General features: G+C 40.5%; 1 pseudogene; it reads right to left on the bottom strand.

Annotated features, from left to right (window-relative positions):
* On the bottom strand, positions 1–1,079 carry LOC137212068 (growth hormone-inducible transmembrane protein pseudogene; annotated as a pseudogene).
* Positions 1,080–23,004: the final 21,925 nt, after the last annotated feature.

Consider the following 23,004-nt stretch of genomic DNA (forward strand, 5'->3'; position numbering starts at 1 on the left):
TCACTTCTTTCTGTTGCCTCCAGTTGCTAGAATACTGGCAACTCACATAAATATGTATAATGTATCCATGTAGACTCCCAGCATTGAACTGATGGGATCACATTTTAACTCCATACGCTGGTACTCTTCTGCATGCTTGATTACTTTCGGTGGGTCATACAGAAGAAACATGCTGAAAAGAACGAATCCACCCTAAATTGCCACTGAGTACAGAGTGGCACCAGCCACAGTGGTAGGTGGAAGAAACATAGATCCCAGTGAGGACAAAAAGACGAGACCCAGGCCCATGCTCAGTGGTGTTCCCATGTTCAGAAACTTCTCGCTGGGCACACACATGGCCACGGTGGAGAGGCGTCCCACAGTGCCAGCCGTGTACCATGCATCTCTGATGAGAAGAGGCCCCCCTAATATCATCAGAGGAGCCACCACTGCACACATCACACCAGAAAGTAATAACCAAGCAAGATGCTTTGGGCCTGGGCTCCTGTCATATGATATCGACTGTACCAGCATTCCAGCTCCAATCATGGCTGCATGACAACTGGTGCAATCAAAGGTTGCACCAGTTGTCACCCAAGAGCCTCTCATCACCAAGTTCATGAGAGCAGGAGTTCTGCTCACTGCCAGGGCAGACAAAACTGTTAAACCAATACTTCCTTCTAAGTACATATAGGTGGAATGAATTCTACCCTTCACATACTGAGGCCAAATTATAGCCTTTTCAATAGCGCCAGTCTCATTAGACATTTCCAAGCCACAGTAGCACAGAACACCAAAACAGACAGCAGCCCCTCTAGCAATAAAACATCTCATCTGATCAATTTTAAATATTTTTTCCAATGATGGTTCCAAAGCTGCCTCTTTTGAGTCCTTGGCCAGTTTTCCCATGCCAGACCCCAAGTCCTGTCTTGGTGGCATATTCCCTGCTGGGTGTGAAGAGCCATCGATTCTTCGTGGTGGAATTCTTCACAACAGGGGAGGCCTTGGTGAAAGCTGGGAGGAAAACTCTGGAAGGTAGTGTCCAGAGACACACAAGTCTTGTGGCCATTATGGTGGTGCACCTGGTTTACCAAGCAGATCTGAAATGTGCAGTTCGCGTTCCGGGCGGCGAAAGGCAACCAGGCGCACTTCCCGTGCCCTCCGCCCGCCTCTTACTCGATAATTTTTACTTAATAAAAATTGTGTTGAGCTAAACTCTCAGACTATATGAACAGAAATCAGGGAAGGAAAAGATGAGTAGAACTATGCTGAAGTCTTCATCTTAAATAGGAAAAACTCAAGAAACAACTTCTTAACGTCAGCAATTGGAGAACAATTTTGCAGCTTGCTTTCAAAAGTATTGACAAGAACTGTTGCACCATGCCAGTCACCCACTTTTAGGGTTAGCAAATTTTATCACTTTCCTGGTCTGCCTTCCTCTCTTCTGCTGTCTTTTCCTTTTCTGGTTAGAAGTGTTTCACATGCATGATGACATTTTATATTTCTTTATCCGAATATGATACCATCTGGAGGCATTCTGCATTCCTTTTGGCTTTGGACTTTTTATAACCTGTGATCAGAATATAGATGGTTAAAGATGCCTACTTTATCCAGTTTCCTATGTAGGATTTATGTAATGTTAGTGCTCATTTATTTTGATATGGAGATTGAACTTGGGAGTCTATGCATGGATTTAAGCTGTACACTTAGCTCCAGGATACAGAGAAAGCTCAATGCAACTGAAACCTTGATAGTGCTGATTGGCAGGATGCCAAAGGCAATCTAGAGGGAGTTATGAGCACCAGATGGAATAACAGAAATTCCTGGTTGTTCTACATTCGAAACATCAAGAATCTAAACCTTTCTTACTAACTTCACTGCTTCTACTTTACTGTTACTGACAATTGTAACTAGTTGACCTACTCACTCACCCTTCCCCACTCCCTCACCCAGTCTATTCTCAACACAATAATCTGAGTGGAGCCTTTAAAAACAAATCAGACCATGCTCAAAACCTTCTAGTGAGATATATGCACTCTTGATACTACGTATAAAATAGATAACTAATGAGAACATACTGTATAGCACAGGGAACTCTACTTAATGCACTGTGGTGACCTAAATGGGAAGGAAATCCAAAAAAGAAGGGATGTATGTATATGTATAACTGATTCATTTTACTGTACAGTAGAAACTAACACAACACTGTAAAGCAACTATACTCCAATAAAAATTAATTAAAAAAAACCTTCTAGTGACTTCTCATTTCACTCCAGCAAAAGCCAACATCCCTACAATGACAGCAAGGCACCACACAGGGGACCTGACCTACCTCTCCTCTCATTTCCAAACACTTCCTCCCTCACCTGTTCTGCTCCAGCCACATTGATGTTTCTAGTCACTCCCAGCTCAGGATCTTAGCTCTTGATGTTCTGTCGGCCTGAAATGTTCCTCCTCCAGTTATCCGCATGGCGTGTTCCCTGACTTCCTCAAGTCACTGCTAAAATGTGACCCTAGGAGAGGGGCTTCCCATGACCCCTCCTTATAAGGTAGTCAGTCACCCCCCTGCCCAGGGTGCTCCCCTTCTCCCTTATTCTTCTTTCGTTTTCTCCATGGCACTTGTTCACATCTGACTCACTCCAAGTGCTGCCATGTATTTTGTTAGATTATGGCACCCCTATTAGAATGCAAGCTTCACCAGGGCAGGACAGTTGTTCCGTGTATGGCTGGATCCAGGCACACTGCCCAGAATACGGCACAGGAAGCACTGAGTATGTATCTGGGGATGGTCACCCCAAGTACACCTCTTGACTTTCTTGGTAAAGTCTCAGACTCTTTATTATGAGATAATGGTCATGAAAAGAGACCTCCGTGACAGGGGACTGGAGAAAATATTATAATGAGGAGAAAGATCCTAGCTGAGTGTTGTGGGTTGAATTGACTGTGTCCCCCCAAATTCATATGATGAAACCCCAACCCCCAGTACTTCAGAATGTGACTGTGTTTGGAGAAAGGGTCCTTAGAGAGGTGATTAAACGAAAATGAGGTCATGAGGGTGGGCCCTCATCCAACATGGCTGTTGTGTTTATAAGAGGAAATTTGGACACATGGGGAGACACCAGGGATGTGCACACAGGGGAAAGGCCATGTGAGGACTCAGTAAGAAGGCGGCCATCTGTAAGCCAAGGAGAGAGGCCTCAGGAGAAACCAAACCTGCCAAGCCCTTGGTCTTGAACTTCTGGCCTCCAGTTGTGAGAAGAAAAATTCTGTGGTTTAAATCACCCAGTCTGTGGTATTGTTATGGCAACCCTAGCAAATGAATATACCTAACTTCAGGGAAAACTGATATTTTGAGTTGGACTTACAAATGCCTGGGTCTACTTGTATATATGAAGCCAAATGGAAACAAGCTCATTAAAGGTTTCTAAAGGCACAGTGGTTCTAGAGAGTTCATGATTACTGAGAAAGAAAGGTGTCCTACCAGTAGCAATTGTATAGAGCTAGGTTGACTTCAATCCTAGAATAATGAAGACTCCCCTTAGGGGCAGACCACGACTATCATTGTCATCACCATTGATACCAATGCTGCCCTACCATGTGCCAGGTCCTCTTCCAATGATTCCCATGCGTGCATGGAGTCATCCAATACTCACAATAGCTCTGTGAAAGTTTATCACCTCATTTTACAGATGAGAAAACTGAGAGACAGGTTGACAAAGTTGCCCAAGGTCATATATATATATATATATATTTTTTTTTTTTTTGCGGTACGCGGGCCTCTCACTGCTGTGGCCTCTCCCGTTGCGGAGCACAGGCTCAGGACGCGCAGGCGCAGTGGCCATGGCTCACGGGCCCAGCCGCTCCGCGGCACGTGGGATCTTCCCGGACCGGGGCGCGAACCCGTGTCCCCTGCATCGGCAGGCAGACTCTCAACCACTGCGCCACCAGGGAAGCCCGGTCATATGTTTTAAGTGGCAGAGCCAAGGTTTGAATTAGGCAGTGTCTCTGGAGCCCGTGCTTTTAACTCCTGCACTCCACCTCCTTTTATATATCTTCACCTGCCTGCAAAAGGCTTTTTCCTGCACATTTAGATTTGCTAGTCACTGGCCTTCAAGGACAAGTTCTTAGCTTAGCCTTCTATTAGCACAAACCTATATTTCCAGCTTTATTTTTATTATTCTCATACATTTAGAAAAATTGTATCATCTTGTCTATCAACTTTTCCTTGCTCTCCTCCCCCTCCCCCATATCCCTGCTTTCTTGGTCTTTGCCTTTTTTTTTTTTTCCCCCTTAGGTCATTCTAGTTTCCTATAGTGCCTTCTGTCCTCATTCTTACCTATTATCCTTATCTAGAATCTACTCTTGAAGACCAAATCCAAACCTTACCTCCCCCATAAGATCTTACATTAACTCTCCCTTCTGAAAATTTCATTGTACCCACAACTAATTTGAGAATTAATCACACACTTTTTAATTGAAATTTTTCTATCTTTGGCTCAATATTCTGTATAAATATTCTTAAGGCTTTACTTTTCACCAGTTTTATGTCTCATCTTCAAAATAGGTTTAATTCATTGAGGGCAGGGATAAAATATCTACTCCATATGATACTTTGAACATAACGAAAATAGAGATTTATTGATGTTCTTTGATTTGGAAAAACAGTCAAAACAGAAGAAGGAAATAATAAATGTGGTCATTCTAGTTAACAGCTAGCACCATGCTGAATGCATTATATACACTAGCTCATTTATTCCCTACAATATGTAAGTACTATCTATAAGTAATATCATTATCACTATTTTATAGATGAGGGAAATATGTATCTTAGAGGTACTATGTAGTTTGTCCAAAGTGACACAACTTGTAAATGTTAGTGCTAGCATTTAGAAGTGTTGTGATGGATTAAAATGAGGGATTTATAATAATGAGGGATATAAATAGCATGAGTTACCAGAAGGGAGAACACAAATTGACCTCCAAAGTTCTGGTAGCCACAGCCTAGAACGTTGTTGTTCACCAAATTCTGTGTTCTTCTTGGGCATGCAGCTGGACCACTGCAGTTAGATGTGGATTTATGCCTGAGCTCTAGCCAGTGGGACTTGAGCACAAAGGATGGAAGCCATCTCTGGTCTTGTCTCTTCCAGGACTGGACAAGGATGCTGCTGCTTTGACCCTGCAGAATGGCAGAGCCACAAGATGGAAGAAACCTGGGCCCCTGAATCACCATGTGGGGCACTCGCTTCTGAGAGGGGACATCACCTTGAGACTGTGACATGAGCAAGAAAAGAGCTTATTGGAGGGGCCTACTTGTTACTGCAGCCTCATTTACCTAACTGCTACATTCTAGTAATTGTCAAGGCAGTCAGAGAGCTCTCAACCCTCCTGGCACTGAACCAAGTATTTGCTGAGGAGTGTGAAAGCCATCTTATAACACCTTTCACTCATCAGTTAGCAGCCTCTATTTCACAGGTAGTGGGGTGATACCAGTAGTGCTTGTTCAATCAGCGGTGGCCTATGATCTATTGTGACACAAACAGTTTTAGGTAAAATGAAACAAACTGAAAAATGATACCTCTTATGGTTATGAGGAGTAGACATTTCCTATCCAACCCTAAATTAGAAATTCCCTGATCCAGGCACACCAGGTTCTAAGGTTTCTGTATTTAAATGACCCAAATACAACAAATACTTTATAGAACAATTGAGAATTTATAAGGCTCCATAAAAATTCAAATTACAGTACTTCTTGTTACCTTTGTCAGTAGTTCAAACATAAAGACTTTTGAAAATATGTGGAGGATTGATACAATTTATGAAAAACATTTAGATGAGTGACAGAGTCAGACATTTCTGTTACAATGATGAGCTGGAGGGAGGCAGTTTTGACCAGTTACAATCTCTCCCTCTCTCTCTCTCCCTCTCTCTCTCTCTCTCTCTCTCTCTCTCTATATATATATATATATATATATAAATATAATTTCCCCCCTTTTTCATTCATCAAGCACCTATCTGATGTCAAGAGCTGCCCTCTGTTAAGCATTTCTAGGCATTTCACCCATTTCATCACCCAGCTCTGTGGGACTCAGGAGAGCAGGGCTCTCTTCTGGGTATGGACTCAACCTTGATTCAAGCCTTGGAAGGAACTTGAGAATTTCATGTCCACTCTCTCCCTCTCACACTCCTTTCTTCTTTTCTCTCTTCTCATTATCTAACAGTTTATTGATTCTCAGGCCCAGGGCCAGATTCTAGATTGGCGTCATTTTCTTCCTCAGTGCAGGCGGCTGCAGTCTCCCTCCATGACAGTAGAGGGCGCCAGAAGACCACAGCCCCGTGTAAATCGGGTTTATGGTCCAATTTTCCTTCTCACATGGAGCCGGAAATGGACAAGTGGTTTTTGGATGATAATGGAGTTTTCTCATTTTCCATTTCTTTATAACACAAGTGACATTTTTTGGCAGCAGCTGAGAAAATAGACTAATTTTCCCCACATAACCTCTCGTAGTCTGCATCAATGTCCCTTCTCTCCCCTCTTCATACTCTGTCTTCTCAATTTACAGAAACTGTTTTTGCTTCATGATGCACTTGCTAGATTATCTGTGGGGCATGTCCCAGACACCACAAATTTCAAGGATCCCTTCTCTACTCACGTGAGTTGGCTGGCTCACTTCAGCTCATTGTATTGAAAGCCTGAAAAATGAAATCATTTGTGAAGAAGCTATCCTCTGGATCTCGTAATAAACTCAACGTGTCTTTTGGTTGATGTGTAATTTGGCAGATTCATAGATTAAAATGGTGGTGGGAGTGTGTTGCAGGGATGGATTGGCATTCTGCTGCATTTACATTATGTACCGTCTCCAGTAGGCTTTTTATTGCCATAAAACATGAGAGGCAGAGAAAAGGAAAATTGTCTGGGCCATTATCTCTGGTGCTGTGGAAAATTCAGAGACCAAAGCTGCCACAGCCAGAAATGACATTTTTCTGCTGGTAGGGATTCTCTGGTTTATTCAGAGCCATCAACTCCTGTGAATATGGTCCAAGTACAAACATTTTGTATTTGGCCAGGATGCAATGAGCCATATTTTTCCAGAAGACAGGGAATGTCAGAGAAAGGAGAGACGAAGGTCATTTAGTGCAGTTCACTAACTCTGTAAACAGCTCAGAAGCCTAAGGGCACTCAGCCTGTTGGATCTCAGTTCTCCTCAGTCTGTGGTTCTTTCTCCCACATCTTGTCTTATTGTTGACTAAGGTAACCTGTCAGGGAAATTGTATTTTCTTAGACTTGCCTGAGGATGAAGGCAGGCAATTCTTATTTATTTATTTATTATTTTTATTGGAGTATAGTTGATTTACAATGTTGTGTTAATTTCTGCTGTACAGTAAAGTGATTCAGTTATACATATATATAATTCTTAAAAATATTCTTTTCCATTATGGTTTATCATAGGATATTGAATATAGTTCTCTGAGCTATACAGTAAGACCTTGTTTATCCATGCTATATATAATAGTTTACATCTGCTAACTTCAACCTCCCACTCCATCCCTCCCCAACCCTCTCCCCCTTGGCAACCACCAGTCTGTTCTCTATGTCTGTGGGTCTGTTTCTGTTTTGCAGATAGGTTCATTGGCGCCATATTTTAGATTCCACATATAAGTGATATCATATGGTATTTGTCTTTCTGACTTACTTCACTTAGTATGATTATCTTTAGTTGTATCTATGTTGCTACAAATGGCATAATTTCATTCTTTTTAATGGCTGAGTAGTATTCCATTGTATATATATACCACATCTTTATCCATTCATCTGTTGATGGACATTTGGGTTGTTTCCATGTCTTGGCTATTGTGAATAGTGCTGCTGTGAACATAAGGGTGCATGTTTCTTTTTGAATTATAGTTTTGCATGGATATATGCCCAGGAGTGGGATTGCTGGATCATATGGGGGACATCCAGACTCCACACCTCAGGTGTTGTGGGTCACTTCTTGGGAGCCCCCATGGGGATTGCAGGGACTCTGTGGGGCTTGACCACAGGGAATCTGTGACAGAGAAGGGGGAGGGACTTGCAAAAACCAGCACTGGGGTCTTGGCAGACCCAGTCCCTACCTGCAGAGACAAAGTCTAGCCCCAACCAGCAACTCTGCCTGTCTGCAGAACCAAATCGGCAGCACAGTCTGATCAGGGAAGCATAGTCTGGCCCCCTGCTGAGTGTAGTTCCGGAATGTTATTCAGTGCTAAAGAGAAATGAGCTATCAAGCCATGAAAAGACAGGGAAGAACCTTAAGTGCATGTTACTAAGTGAAAGAAGCCGATCTGAAAAGTCTACATATGATATGATTTCGACTATATGACATTCTGGAAAAGGCAAAACTATGGAGAGAGTTAAAAGGTCAGTCATTACTAGGGGTGGGGTTTGGGGGAGGAGTGAATAGGCAGAACACAGAGGATTTTTAGGTCAGTGAAAATACTCTTTATGATATTATAATGATGACTACATGGCATTATATATTCATCTAAACCTATAGAATGTATAACACCAAGAGTGAACTCTAAGGTAAATAATCGACTTTGGGTGACTATGATGTGTTAGTGTAGGTTTATCCTTAGTAAAAAATGTACCACTCTGGTGAGTGATGTTGATAATGGGACAGGCTCTGCACATGTGAGAGCTGGGGGTATACAGGACATCTCTGTACTTTCCTCTGAATTTTGTTGTAAACCTAAGACATATAAATAAATAAATAAATAAATAAATAAATAAGTAAATAAATAAATAAATAAAATTTTTTTAAAAAAGAAGAAATGTAGCTAAAAAGATTTGGACAAAGAAACCAGGACATCTGGGTAGAATTCAAGCTCTGCCACTTACTTCCTGTGTGACATTGGGTGTCAACCTCTGTGGTTTTTAGTGGCCTCATTTGCACCTTTAGGGGATTCTTTCAGATGTTTGTTCTGGTCTTTCTGGCACTCTTTAAAATTGCATGAGGACGACTCACATATATTAATATTTATTCCAAAGAAATAGAGGAAGAATTGGTCGAAACCATCCTTTTCAGGTTTCCTCTAACTGCAGTACACAAGAGATATCCATACACAGATGTTAAAAAAGAGAATATGGTTATTTTATTTTAAAGTCTGGTTGGTTTTGAAAATAATCAGTTGAGTTTCATCCAACAAGTCATAACTAATTTCATATTAAAAGTATTTTATCCAATATTTAAACCCAACTTTTCCTCCTAAATAAATTAGCATGTGTAGATAGAGACCCGCTATAGCACGTGAGTCTTCATTGAGGATATCGTTGTCCACCTTGTTGAATCAACTGAGACTGCTTCCAACGTCATTCGTAAAAGACTCCAAGACAGCCCTTTGGAGACGAGGGGTTTAACTGATAACTCACCATCAAACTGAAAGCTGAGCTCTCCCCCAAAGCCCGAATGAAGGAAGAGAAACAAAATGAGAATGTTTGATCGAAAAACAACAAAATTTCACAAATCCTTCACAAGAATCTCTACACTCCACTGGGATTTGGCCAAAGATCATTTGGATGGATTGCATGTAAAGATGGTAGGAATACAACTTGGTTTCCCCGAGATTGTCAGGGGCAGTAGACGTCAGTGGTGGTGGTTTCAGGAGGGTGGTGAGGATTGCAGATCACTTCAGCTCAGGGATGTGAACTTAGTGTTGCCTTCTGAGCTCAGAACCTCAGACTGGAGTTGATTTCATCCCTTCACTGCCATTTACAGGCCAAGCCCTGGGGTCCTCCCTTTAGTCGTCTAAATCTTAGTGGGGGCAGAAAGTTTTCTGCTTAGCAATTGGGATGGAAATCTAAGAGGTTGTAGAACTATATGGAATCTAAGGGGAAAAAAAAGGTCATAAAGAACCTAGGGGTAAGACGGGAATAAAGACGCAGACCTACTAGAGAATGGACTTGAGGACATGGGGAGGGGGAAGGGTAAGCTGGCACAAAGTGAAACAGTGGTATGGACATATATACACTACCAAACGTAAAATAGACAGCTAGTGGGAAGCAGCCGCATGGCACAGGGAGATCAGCTCGGTGCTTTGTGACCACCTAGAGGGGTGGGATAGGGAGGGTGGGAGGGAGGGAGACGCAAGAGTGAGGAGATATGGGAACATATGTATATGTATAACTGATTCACTTTGTTATAAAGCAGAAACTAACACACCATTGTAAAGCAATTATACTCCAATAAAGATGTTAAAAAAATGCAGGAAAGCAGAAAAAATTGCTTGGATATAGAGCTCCTCATTTGGGAATTGTCCAGGAAAAAAGAAAAAGTGATTTTTTTCCCCTTCCTCCCTTGGGCAAGTTTAACAGTCCATGTAGGCAGCCAGGCTCAGGGAATAAAGCAGAGGTATCCCATTTGGGCCTGGCCACTAATAAGAATATAATGTTCCTTCTCCCCTACAGTCATCATCATAGTTCAGGTCTTCTGGAGTTCCAGATTCCATTTCTATTTCCTTCCAACCCACCCTTTTAAAGCAACAATCCTCTTCATCACCCTGGTCTTTATTAAGCTGGATCTCCATCATTCATGGATTCAAGGCAGAACATCTCAGTCACGTAAGGACCTTCAGAATCCCAACACTGCCTGCCTTTCCCTTTTCTCCTGCCAACTGATTTCCCTACATATCAAGCTTCTTGTTGTTTCCTCTTGGAGGGGTGGTAGCTCATAGGTTCATGCCCCAGCCTTCTGGCAATGCCCTTTCCCTCCTATTGGCTTGGTGAACTCCCATGAATTCTTCAAAACTTGTTCCAGTTACCATCTTCTTTTGGACTTTTTGCACCTCCCCAAGCCACAGTCCTTTAAACCTCCTTACATTTTCTTACTGTACTATACACACAGGCCTCCACTTCTGTTTTCATTTCTCTTTCCCTAATTAAATTGTGCCCGTTTTGTATTTATCTTTATGGCCCTGCCTCCTAGCGGTATCAGTCATACAACTGAGGGCAATAAATTTTGGTGGAATAAATGAATTTCTTGGTACCTAACTTTTGGTCTTGATAAAGTGGGAATGTTATTTCACATTGGTTACATACAGAGAGAAATGAATGCAGAAGGAAAAAAACAAATTATTTTTTCCTTTGAAATCCAACCCTATCTTGTATGGACTGCTTTTATTCTGGCTGCATATCAGTACTCGATCCCTGTTTTACGTAAACATGGACCCATAGGAGACATGGTTGTTTAAGAAGTGGAAGGTAGCCATAATAATAAGCTAAGAGAACACAATAGTCCTGAATGGGACCCAAGTAAGAGCTAAACAAATCAGACAATGGTAAGATAAAGTTAAAGACACTGAGATATTTGCTGGCATGTGGAAGAAATATTTCTCCATTGTGTAGGGGTAGGTCATTCATATGCAACCCAACTATCGGTTGTGTGTACCCCCGAGTCCCCTCACCTTCTGGAGTCAATGTTTATTTTAAAATCCAAATAAGATATTGCTATGGAAAATCCCACCTGTGGATTTTTGCCGAAAAAAATGCTGCAATGTGCTTTCTAAATACTGTTCTTGGTTTCTACTTTCTTTTTATTTTTTATTGAAGCTTTGTGGGAACTGAAGGGAGCACAGCATAGCATCATGAAGACACAATTTAAAAATGAGCATTAGATTTATTTTCCTAAAATTCCCTGCTATTGGCTGTTATATGGAGGTGATGTGGTGGGCTGGCCTTCCTTTTTGTGGCTCATGTCTTCTGTTTATCCCTTCCTATCATCCTGCCTGGGTTGCCTGCTGAGATTCAAAGTTCTTCTCACTTAACTGTGTCGAGCAATTCACTTCTAATTTTTCGTATCCTTCCAGATTATGGCCTGAGGTGGGGTGGGGGTGGACATTCACAGTGAGGTTCAACACAAGGCATGTATTTTTCTAAATGAACAGCAACTCCTCTGATCTGATGCTATTTGGCAGGTGTGCAGAAGAGACCACAATCTGTTCTGAGCAGTAGCTTTCTGCTTCTGGGTAACCATAGAAATAGTTGCTTTCTAGGCTCAGAATTTTCTAGAGCTGAAAACATGGAAGCCCACAATGTCTAATTTGGAAGCAATATTAGAACTCAGTCAAATAGGTTATATCTATGTCTTTTCCTTTCCTTTGTCCACATGTTTTCAACAGTTTTTCCTCATGATATGAAAAGGCTATAATGGTAAGTTTTCTTGTAGCATCAATATTGGCCATGACCCCAAAATGAGTCAGGTGCTACCTGCAAGCTTTAGTCAGCCCTATTCTTCCTTATTCAATAATCCTTTAAGTTGATCCAATTTAATTATTCTTTTAGTGAAATTGAACTTGAATGTCTCAAAATACTATCATTAAATATATTCAGCTTTGATTACTGTTACAAACTTGTCCAACAAATCTTGTGAAATTTATAGTTGGTAGCAGTCAAACATACTAGCAGTGGGACACCCATAACTAGCTAGTCTGTTAAAAATATCCTCAGGATAGTAAAAATAATAGCAACAATGGCTATAATTAATTGAGCATTCCTATTTGTCAGGCACTCTTCTAAGCACTTAACAACATTTCTTGGAAGAAAAAAACAAAGTTTCCCTTCAAGAAAGGGAGGCATTAGCAGGTGGTCTATTGGGCTTCATTTGGCCTATGGGTTTCATGTTGGATTTTTTCTATTCCAAATGAGGTGAAGAGTCTAAGATCCACAGAGGCGAGGACAGTTGTAAAGCCTTGGATTCACATCAGCTGACACTCATTTTGGTGCACTTTGCATTATGGCATCTGCTCCCCTTTATCTGAAGGGTTTTGGAGTTTCCATTTTTGCAGAAGGGGGCATGTGTTTTGCAGCTATCTGGAAGTAGTCAACAAATAGCAGGCAAGGGGCTCCATGGTTATTTTATTCATATGTTAGTAGGAACATTTTGCCATTGCTTTCAGAAAGTAATTAATTATTATGGATTCACCTGTGACTGATTCAGGAATGCAGCTGGACATTCCAATAAAAAGTTCCACTGCTATGACCCTCTATTAACCTGATAAGTGCAGTATATCATCTTAGTTATACACTAAAGCTTAAACTTTATAGAATAGAGACTAGCATGGAAAATAAGACAGAATTTCTAAATGCACAATCATCTTTTAACAATCTGGGGCTCTGTGATACCCAGCCACTTTGTGTCTGAGCAAATGACAGATTAATTCAGAAAAAAAGAAAAAAAAAAGTAATCCAAAAGATTTCCTCATTACAATTTTCAATTCAGTTGAAAAAGTCAATTTAACAGTAGCAAATTTTTTTTGCTGCTAATGATAGAAATTGTTTCTAGTTAGTCTAAGCAAGAAGGAAGAATTTAATATAATGACCTGGGATCCAGTGACAGGAATGCAGCTGTGACTCAAAAGGGATTAAGAAGGCCAAGGGAAGCCCAGGAAACAGGCTTTATCTATATTTTGCTTTCATTTCTTTCTGCAAATTCTTTTCTTTTTCTTTTTTTTTGGTCTGTCTTTGCAAATCAACTATCTCTGCTACTTCTACTCATACGATAATGGCTGTGCCCCAGTTCTCAAATTTATGTAGTTTTCATATAACTGAACCCAAACCCACATTGAGATTTCACTCTCTCAAGTTACAGAGCTCTGATTGGCTCATTTTGGCTCTGGTGCTCGGCCACTGCCAATCAAGTGAGTCCTGAACAGTGGTTATGTAACTAAAATGTAGCTTGGAGAATCAGAGTGGAGAACTGTTCTCAGGGAAGAGGAACTTGTGAGCAGGACACACACTACAAAAGTCTCTTTTATTACCATGTCAACTAGGTCTCTGTGTGAACCAGCCTTTAGAAATTCAAGGACTATGTCGAATTCAAAGACAGTGTCTCTTCTATCAAGCCAGGCGTATTTTTAGACTAGATTGTTGAGTATGTAATTAGGTCAACAAATTTAAAAATCAGCCCGAATAAACCAAAATGTTAATTTGAGTTTGCTGTAAACCAAAAATATATAATGGATCCTAAAGCTAAGTGGAAGTGCTTTGGATTCTTCTTTTTTTTTTTTTTTTTTTTTAAACATCTTTACTGGAGTATAATTGCTTTACAATGGTGTGTTAGTTTCTGCTTTATAACAAAGTGCCTCAGCTATACATATACATATATCCCCATATCTCCTCCCTCTTGCATCTTTATTCCTGTCCTGCCTGTGGGTTCTTCAGAACCATTTTTTTTTTTTTTTTGGATTCCATATATATGTGTTAGCATATGGTATTTGTTTTTCTCTTTCTGACTTACTTCACTCTGTATGACAGTCTCTAGGTCCATCCACCTCACTACAAATAACTCAATTTCGCTTCGTTTTATGGCTGAGCAATATTCCATTGTATATATGTGCCACATCTTCTTTATCCATTCATCTGTTGATGGACACTTAGGTTGCTTCCATGTCCTGGCTATTGTAAATAGAGCTGCAATGAACATTGTGGTACATGACTCTTTTTGAATTATGGTTTTCTCAAGGTGTATGCCCAGTAGTGGGATTGCTGGGTCGTATGGTAGTTTTATTGGATTATTCTTGACACCACACCCTTAATTCATGGGGGCTGATGATGTTTAAGATTTAGCTTAAATAAGACTACTGCATTTCTTGCTGTGATCGATGGTCAGATCCTTGGAGACTGTAGAGTTTTCAAGTGCCTGCATATAATTATATAAATCAATCTAAGAGGTGCATGAGTAGAGAAAGAGGAAATTCTTGTCATGTTCCTAATGTATCTTTTGTATTCTCGTAAGACTTGAAAGAAGCTTGAGAGATGACCCAGTTAAGATCCCCTCATTTTATAGATGGAAAGTGAAGCACAGAGCAGGGAATTGACTAGTCCATTATTAAATGATGTTTGAGTGGCAGATCTAGTATTAAAATCCTAGATTCCAGTCTTCTTTTTATTATGTCCTACTATTAATAGTACGACTCACAAAACATATGACAGCACTGCTGGGGTGTTATATTTTCACTAGATTTTAAATTAATTTTTCCAACATCTGGATTTTACTTATTCAAGTCTAATTTTTGATAAACAGGAAACTGAAAAAAAAGTTAAATGTCATGTGCCAATCTCCCTCGACCAAATGGTGTGGGGTTAGAGTTTTGAATTCCTGGATTGTAATTTGTCCAAGTTTTAAATATATATTGCATTATTTGTTTTTTTCAATTTGACAGAATACCTTATTTGATTTGCAAATCAATCTTTATTTTAATTTCAAGATATTTTTTCTAAAAAAAAAGTGTTTGATGGAAAGCCTAAGGACATTGGTGATTATAATTTTTTAAAGTTTCAATTAAAATTATTATTAAAGAAAAGCAGACACATATTATAAAAAAATAAAATAGGATTGCAGGAATCCTGCTTCCTAACATTGAGTTATGCTCCCCAGGAGCAGAGACCTTCAACTCTTAGCTGACTCATCTGAATTTTATCTCCATATTTCTAAATGTGCTGAAAAAATATTGATTTTTTTCAGTTTTAGGTATTATTTTACCAACTGACTTTCTGTGCACAGCTTTTCCAACTCCTCTTCTCCTGAGCTACAGTTGTGGCAACATTTACATGGTCATAATATTATTACCACTGAATTTTGGATTTCCCCAAATTGTAATATTGGGAAGGTGGGGGTAGAAGAAGTGTGTGTATATGTATAAGTGAGGGATGTTAGTATACACAAATCTAAATCATTTTTTTCCATTGTCAGCAAATGAAATAAGATATACAATTTTTAAAAAATCAAGTGTTTAAAAAAAGAAAAGAAATCAGACTTCTGGGCAGACTCTGCTCCTTGGTAAATGTATTTTAAAAATTAAAATGTATATTTTTTATCAAAGAAATACACAATTACATGTTACTCTTTTGAATAAGGGTTTGTTTTCCTCAGCATTAATCATTGCCTTACTTTTTGATTTGCCTGTTTTGCATGTTATCAGTCATTAATTCATTCTAATATGCTCTACTGGAGTTGCATGCCACTTCTCAGTTGATAGTCTATCAATTCTATTTTTTTCTTGGATTCATCCACGTTGGAACTTTCTAACTTCTTGTGCCAACCTTGGTAGGTTTCTGGGCTTGATGACCAACTAACATCCTGGGACGTCTCTTTACCTTCATCCTGGAAACTTCTTCCCCTTCTTGTGTTGGATCTTCTGTTTCCTGGGTCCTTTTTCTTGGGCTACTTTCTCATTTTGTAGGGTATATTTTCCAGTCATTTGTTGACAGTTAAATTTCTTTTTTTTAAACTTTGATTCATGAATTTATTCAGAACGAAATGATTTATGTTCCTATGGTCTCATTGCATTCACTGGAAAAAAGGTGACTGCGAATTAGGGTTGTTCATCCCAAAGAGTGGTTTTTATGGTGGGGAGAAACGTCTGGTGAGCTGAATGCCGCCTCTTCCTGCCCCTGACCCACAGGCTCGGCTCCTTTGCAGGCACAGTGGAGGTAGGGGGTGACATAGGGCCTGGGAGTTGGGCCCTGTTTTATCTCTTGAGTGTTCTGTTCTATTATGGGCAGTAGACAGACATTGCTGGGCAGTCCAGGAGGTGTAGGAGCCGCTGTGGATGGGGGCAGCTGTCTCCCTCGGCGTGGAGCTGTTGCTGACCTCAGGCCAGCCCCCGCCACCCCCCACCGCCTAGGAGAGATGCCTGCACTGTGAGTATGCAGACCTGCAGGGTGGGCGGGGAGCTGGGCCGCTGGCCCAGGGCTCCTATAGTGAGTCGTTAGCAACTGCTCCATGCCAGGCTCTGTGATGTTCTCGGGGCACAGCCAGGCCAGGGAAGCGTGTAACACAGACACAAGGGTAAACTGAGTCAGCATCTGAGCCAGCATCCATGCGTGTGAGCTCCATGCAGACCCTGGCTCACGTGTTTTACATGTGTTGCCTCATTCACACTCAACAACAAACCTGGGCCATTTCTGCCCTTCTTATTCTCATTTTATGATGAAGTATTGGTAAAGAGGGGTAAAGTCGCTTGCTTGAGTCCACAAAGCCAGTAAGTGGCAGATCTGGAACCTGACCCCAGGCTTTTTACCGCCTCTGGACAAGGTCTAAGTGCCTCTGAACACTTGACTGCAAACATTCTTAAGTGCGGGCAGTGCCACCCACCAGTTACCAACACGTACAGTCAGCAGCTTTGCCTCCAAGGTGTGTCTTCAGGTTGCTCAGTCCAAGTTGCCTGAACGGCCCTAGGCCGAGGTCCTTGTGGAGCTCTGTAAAAGCCAAGGTGAGATTTGGCAGGCACGGGACGGTGAGGAGGTATGCTTCCTCACCAGGTGGGTGTAGTCAGGTCCTATCAAACCAGAGGGCACTGTTCTCTGTTGCTCCTGTTGACTATGACCCTCATACATGATTGTAAGTAATAATCCCTTCTTTGCCTGTCTTACTCTGTAGGTTGGAGAATCAGCTGAGATAAGAGATTGGAACATGTTTCTTTTCCCAAGTGCTGTATCCAGGTGTGCAAGTGGTGTGTTTACAGGGATACAAGTGAGCATCAGGCATGAGATGAGATTACACTTATAATTCAGATGTCAGGAAATTTAACCATAGACAAATGCAAAAGGCTTTTCTTTAGCTCTGTTAATGGAGGAAAGGAATGACTGCTTTTTTGTCAAAATGAAGGTGTTTGGTTTTAAACTTACTCAGTTCCTGCCAGTTTGAAATGTTGGCTCATTTCTTTTCCGCCAAGTAGGTGGACATGGAGCATTCGGCTCAGGTCAGGCAAACAAAGCAATGCTGAGAAAAGACTTCTTTTCTAAAATGATGGGGTTTGGCAGTTTTCCCATGACCTGGGACCTCTAGATCCCCAGGAGGCAGCGAGCTACTTTGATCAGCCCCATGTAGGACACATAATCTCAGTGCCATTTACCTTGACCTGGGCTGTCAGAACGGGATATAAAGGCCTGATACGGGTAAGAAAGAAAGCCTAGCTCTGTAACTCATTGAGGAGAGATGAATGGATCTGGGCCTGGGTGTCAGAACTGCCGGTGGGGCTCCCTGATAGTGAGACAAGGCCTCAGCCCAGATGCTCAGAAATGTAACCTTGGGCTCTGATTTTTTTCTTTTTTGTGGATGATGCCATCTTGTATTTATTGAGGTTAAGTGCTAAGTTCTCTGTTCTTAGAGTGAGAGGGAATACAGAGGTAGATGCAATGGATCTTGCTCTCAAGGTACTGACAATCTACCAATGATGCAAGACGACACCTCATAGGTTCACCTGCCCAGCTTAGACCAAGAGCTCCGGAAAGCAGGGCAGCACCTTGTCCCTCTCTGCTGTCTTTCATGGCCTCGTACATAGTTGGTGCTCAAGCATTTGTTGTTATGATTTACTCTCATGATTAAATGCAAATGATGCAGCTTTTAACTCTGGTGTGGCAAACAGTTTTGACTCACCTGCCTACTCCAGTCTGGGGGCCGTGCCTGATTGGGCACCAATCTGCATTAGGGTGCAGTGGGAGGTGTGCTGGCTGGAGACCAGCGAGCGAGGGTTGTCTGCTACAGAGGACTTGGGGAACAGAGGCAGTAGGCACATGGCGGTCATTTGCCTTCCCCAATAAGTGCATCATGCTTACAAAAGAGGGAGCAGAGGAGTGCTTGGAGGAAATGAAATGCCCCAGTATTCCCTGAAAGAGTGGAGCAGGATTTAGATCAATAGGAAGAAGTGCTTTCAGTGATGGAGAAGACCAATGACAAAGACTCTAGGGTCCAGTGAGTCTGACATATATGTCAGGGTGTTATGGGAGCCGGCAGATATAAGCAGAGGGAGTCTTGGAGGAGGAAGGGGAGTCAGGTCGGATGGAGGCCCTGTGCCTGGTGGAGTAGCATATCAGTTGGTTGTTGGTAGGTAGAGCATAGACAGATCGTGTAGAGGTCTTTGGGGATGCCAGATGGATGATCTTAGATGTGATACAGTCCTATGCTTTTCAAGAAGCTTTCCCAAATGCTCCAGACACAATTAGTTGCTCCATTCCACATCTCCCCACAGGAGATTCCCAGTGCTCTGCTTTAGCTCTTACTGTCATCTGCTGTGTCTAGAAATGTTTATGTATACATCTGCTCTCCGCGTTAAGGATGTGGACAGTGACTTAGCTATCTATGATTCCTGGTGCTCAGGACTGCACCTGGTAGGTATGGTATACCCAGTGAATATGGTTGCATTAAGTTGAGATAGGGTGCCTGAACTGCCAAGCAAGGTGGGGTGGAGGTGGGCAGTGCTTTCGTGGTGAAGCTGGGTGAGGAAGTGTATGGCTGCCAACCAGACAGTTAAGTTTCTTGAGACTATTTCATGACCGAAAACATTTTTATTCTACCCTTTTGTGTGATTAGTAGTGTGCGTGTAGAATTCTATGTGGAAGGTCATTCATTTGAATTTTCTCTTCTCTGTTTTCTAGCTTCAAGTGTTTCTGTAAAGAAGACTAACATTAATATGATTCATTGGTTTGCTTTAAATATATATTTATATATATAACATATATATAACATATTAATATATATAACATTAATAATATGTTATTAATCATATTAATAACATTAATATGATTCATTGGTTTGCTTTAAATATACCATCTTGCTATTATCTTTGTATTTGTACCATCTATATTTTGTTCCCTTTTCCCAGTCTGCTGCCTTCTCTCAGATTAATTCAGTATTTTTAAAATTCCATTTTATTGGTTTATTAGCTATGTCCTTCTTCTGTGTGATGCTTCAGAGTTTATAGCATACATCTTTAACTTCTCATAGACTACTTTTGAGTAACATTAGACCACTTCACAAATAGTATAAAAATCTTATAACAGCGTAATTCTATTCCTCTTCTCTTGACGTTTGTGCTCTTTTTGTTATATATTTATATTTTACTTCTGTCTAAATTATACATCTCATATTACATTCTTATTACTTTTATTTAAAACAGTCTTCTAGTGATTAACCTTATATCTTTTGTGAGTCTTAAAAAATCTTTATTTTACATTTGTTTCTGAAGGGTACTTTCTCTGGGTTTGGAATTCTAAGTTGGCAGTTTTTTTTTTTTTTTCTTTCCATGTTTTAAAGATGTTGTTCCACTGTATTCTGGCTTACATTGTTCCTGAAGAGAAGTCTGCTACTATTCTTATCTATATTCCTTTGTATGTAATGTGCTTCCCCCCTGCCCCCCAGCTGCTTTTATGATTTTCTCTTTATTACTGTTTTTAACATTTTGATTATGACATACCTTGACTTATTTTTCTTTATATCTTGTGCTTTGGGTTCATTAAGCTTCTTGAATCTGTGGGTTTTATAGTGATCATCACATTTGGAAAAATTTTTTGCCATTTTTTTTTCTTCAAATATTTTTTTCTATTTATCCCTCTCTCTCTTCCCTTCAGGGACTCCAACTAATTATTAACCCTCTTGGAGTTGTCCCACAACTTACTAAAGCTCTGGGATTTTTTTTGTCTTTCTTTTTTCTTTGTATTTTATTTTGGATAGTTTCTATTGTTATATCTTCAAGTTCACTAATATTTTCTTTTGCAGTGTATAATCTGTTATTAAGCCTATACAGTATGCTTTTAATCTCAGACATTATAATTTCCATCTCCAGAAGTTCAATTGTTTTGTTTTTTTGTTTTGCAGTACGCGGGCATCTCACTATTGTGGCCTCTCCTGTTGTGGAGCACAGGCTCTAGACGCGCAGGCTCAGCGGCCATGGCTCACGGGCATAGCCACTCTGTGGCATGTGGGATCTTCCCAGACCGGGGCACGAACCCGCGTCCCCTGCATTGGCAGGTGGACTCTCAACCAGTGCACCACCAGGGAAGCCCTCAACTGGGTTCTTGAGAAATGTCTTCCATATCTCCACATGGTTCATCTTACTTCTACCATCTTGAATATATGGAATATAGTAATAAAAACTGTTTTAATGTCATTGTCTACTAACTATATTATCTTTGTCTTTTCTGGGTGTGTTTCTATTGATTAATTTTTCTCCTTAGTATGAGTAGTGTTTTCTTTCTTCTTTGCATGCCTGGTAATTTTTGATTGTATCAGACATTGTTAAATTGTTGGGTACTGGAAGTTTTTATATTCGAATAAGTATCCTTTAGCTTTGTTCTGGGAAGCAGTTACATTACTTACTTAAAGTAGTTTGATACTTTTGAGGCTTGCTTTTAAGCTTTCTGAGGTAGGATTGGAGCAGCCTTTTATCCTGGGCTAATTTTTCTCCATGACAGAGATAGCATCTTTCTGAATGTTCTACCTAATTGACCATGATTTACAAGGTTTTCCACTCTGGCTGGTGAGAACACAAACAATTCTTGGATGTGTGAATCCACTGATTGTTACCTCTTCTCCTTTGGGTTGTTCTTTCCACAGCCCCATGTGGTTTCCTCACATGCATGTGCTGGTCAGTACTCAGCTGAAAATTTGGGAGGGATCTTTTGAACATTTCTGGAATTTAATCTATCTGTGTAGATATTGTCTCTCAAGGGATTTGTCTTACAAATTCTAGGCACTTTTATCTCCTTGGACGCCCAGCTCTCTCTCCTTAGTTCAGGAAGATGTCTGAGCTCAACCTGGTTTCCACCTCCCTGCACTGTTGCCTGGAAGATATCTATAGATAGTAAACTGGGACAACTGTGCTTACTTTGATTGTTTGCTGTTTTTAAAGGAATCTCTGTCCTGCATTGCTTAATGTCCAGTGCCTGAAAACCATCATTTCATATATATCCAGTCTCATGTTACTCCATCTTTATTGGAAGTGGAAATCCTGTTATTCTATTTTTGTGATAAAACTTAAGCTCCTTGGTTCTAAATCACTTAGTTTTGCTTTAGAATATTTACACAGGCCACTCTAGGTGGCAGCATTAGGCATCATGTCATCATTCTTAGCTTTATAAAAGCCACTATAAGGGTCTTTATTTCTAACATCTGTAAGGTAGTTCTATTTCTACCTGAAGAGATATTTATTGGGGGTTAGGTCCCTGACACTTAGGATGTAGAAGTGAAGAAGCCATGTGAGGCCTTTTCTTTTAAGGAGAAAACATTAAATAAATAAACATAATACATCCTATCACTATCTCCTTACCCTACCTTAGTTTTCTTTTTTTTGAATTTTATTTATTTTTTTATAAAGCAGATTCTTATTAGTTACACATTTAATACATATTAGTGTATATATGTCAATCCCAATCTCCCAATTCATCCCACCACCAACACCCCCGCCACTTTCCCCCCGTGGTGTCCATACGTTTGTTCTCTACATCTGTGTCTCCATTTCTGCCCTGCAAACCAGTTCATCTGTACCATTTTTCTAGGTTCCACATATATGCGTTAATATATGATATTTGTTTTTCTCTTTCTGACTTACTTCACTCTGTATGACAGTCTCTAGATCCATCCACATCTCTACAAATGACCCAATTTCGTTTTTTTTTATGGCCGAGTAATATTCCATTGTATATATGTACCACATCTTCTTTATCCATTCGTCTGTCGATGGGCATTTAGGTTGCTTCCATGACCTGGCTAACGTAAACAGTGCTGCAATGATCATTGTGGTACATGACTCTTTTTGAATTATGGCTTTCTCAGGGTATATGCTCAGTAATGGGATTGCTGGGTCGTACGGTAGTTCTATTTTTAGTTTTTTAAGGAAACTCCATACTGCTCTCCATAGTGGCTGTATCAATTTACATTCCCATCAACAGTGCAAGAGGGTTCCCTTTTCTCCATACCCTCTCCAGTATTTGTTGTTTGTAGATTTTCTTATGATGCCCATTCTAACTGGTGTGAGGTGATACCTCACTGTAGTTTTGATTTGCATTTCTCTAATAATTAGTGATGTTGAGCAGCCTTTTCTTGCGTTTCTTGGCCAACTGTATGTCTTCTTTGGAGAAATGTCTATTTAGGTCTTCTGCCCATTGTTGGATGGGTTGTTTGTTTTTTTTAATATTGAGCTGCATGAGCTGTTTATATATTTTGGAGATTAATCCTTTGTCCATTGATTTTTTGCAAATATTTTCTCCCATTCTGA

The sequence above is a fragment of the Pseudorca crassidens genome, chromosome 19 (genome assembly GCF_039906515.1).
Source record: "Pseudorca crassidens isolate mPseCra1 chromosome 19, mPseCra1.hap1, whole genome shotgun sequence".
In the NCBI taxonomy this organism is placed as follows: Eukaryota; Metazoa; Chordata; class Mammalia; order Artiodactyla; family Delphinidae; genus Pseudorca; species Pseudorca crassidens.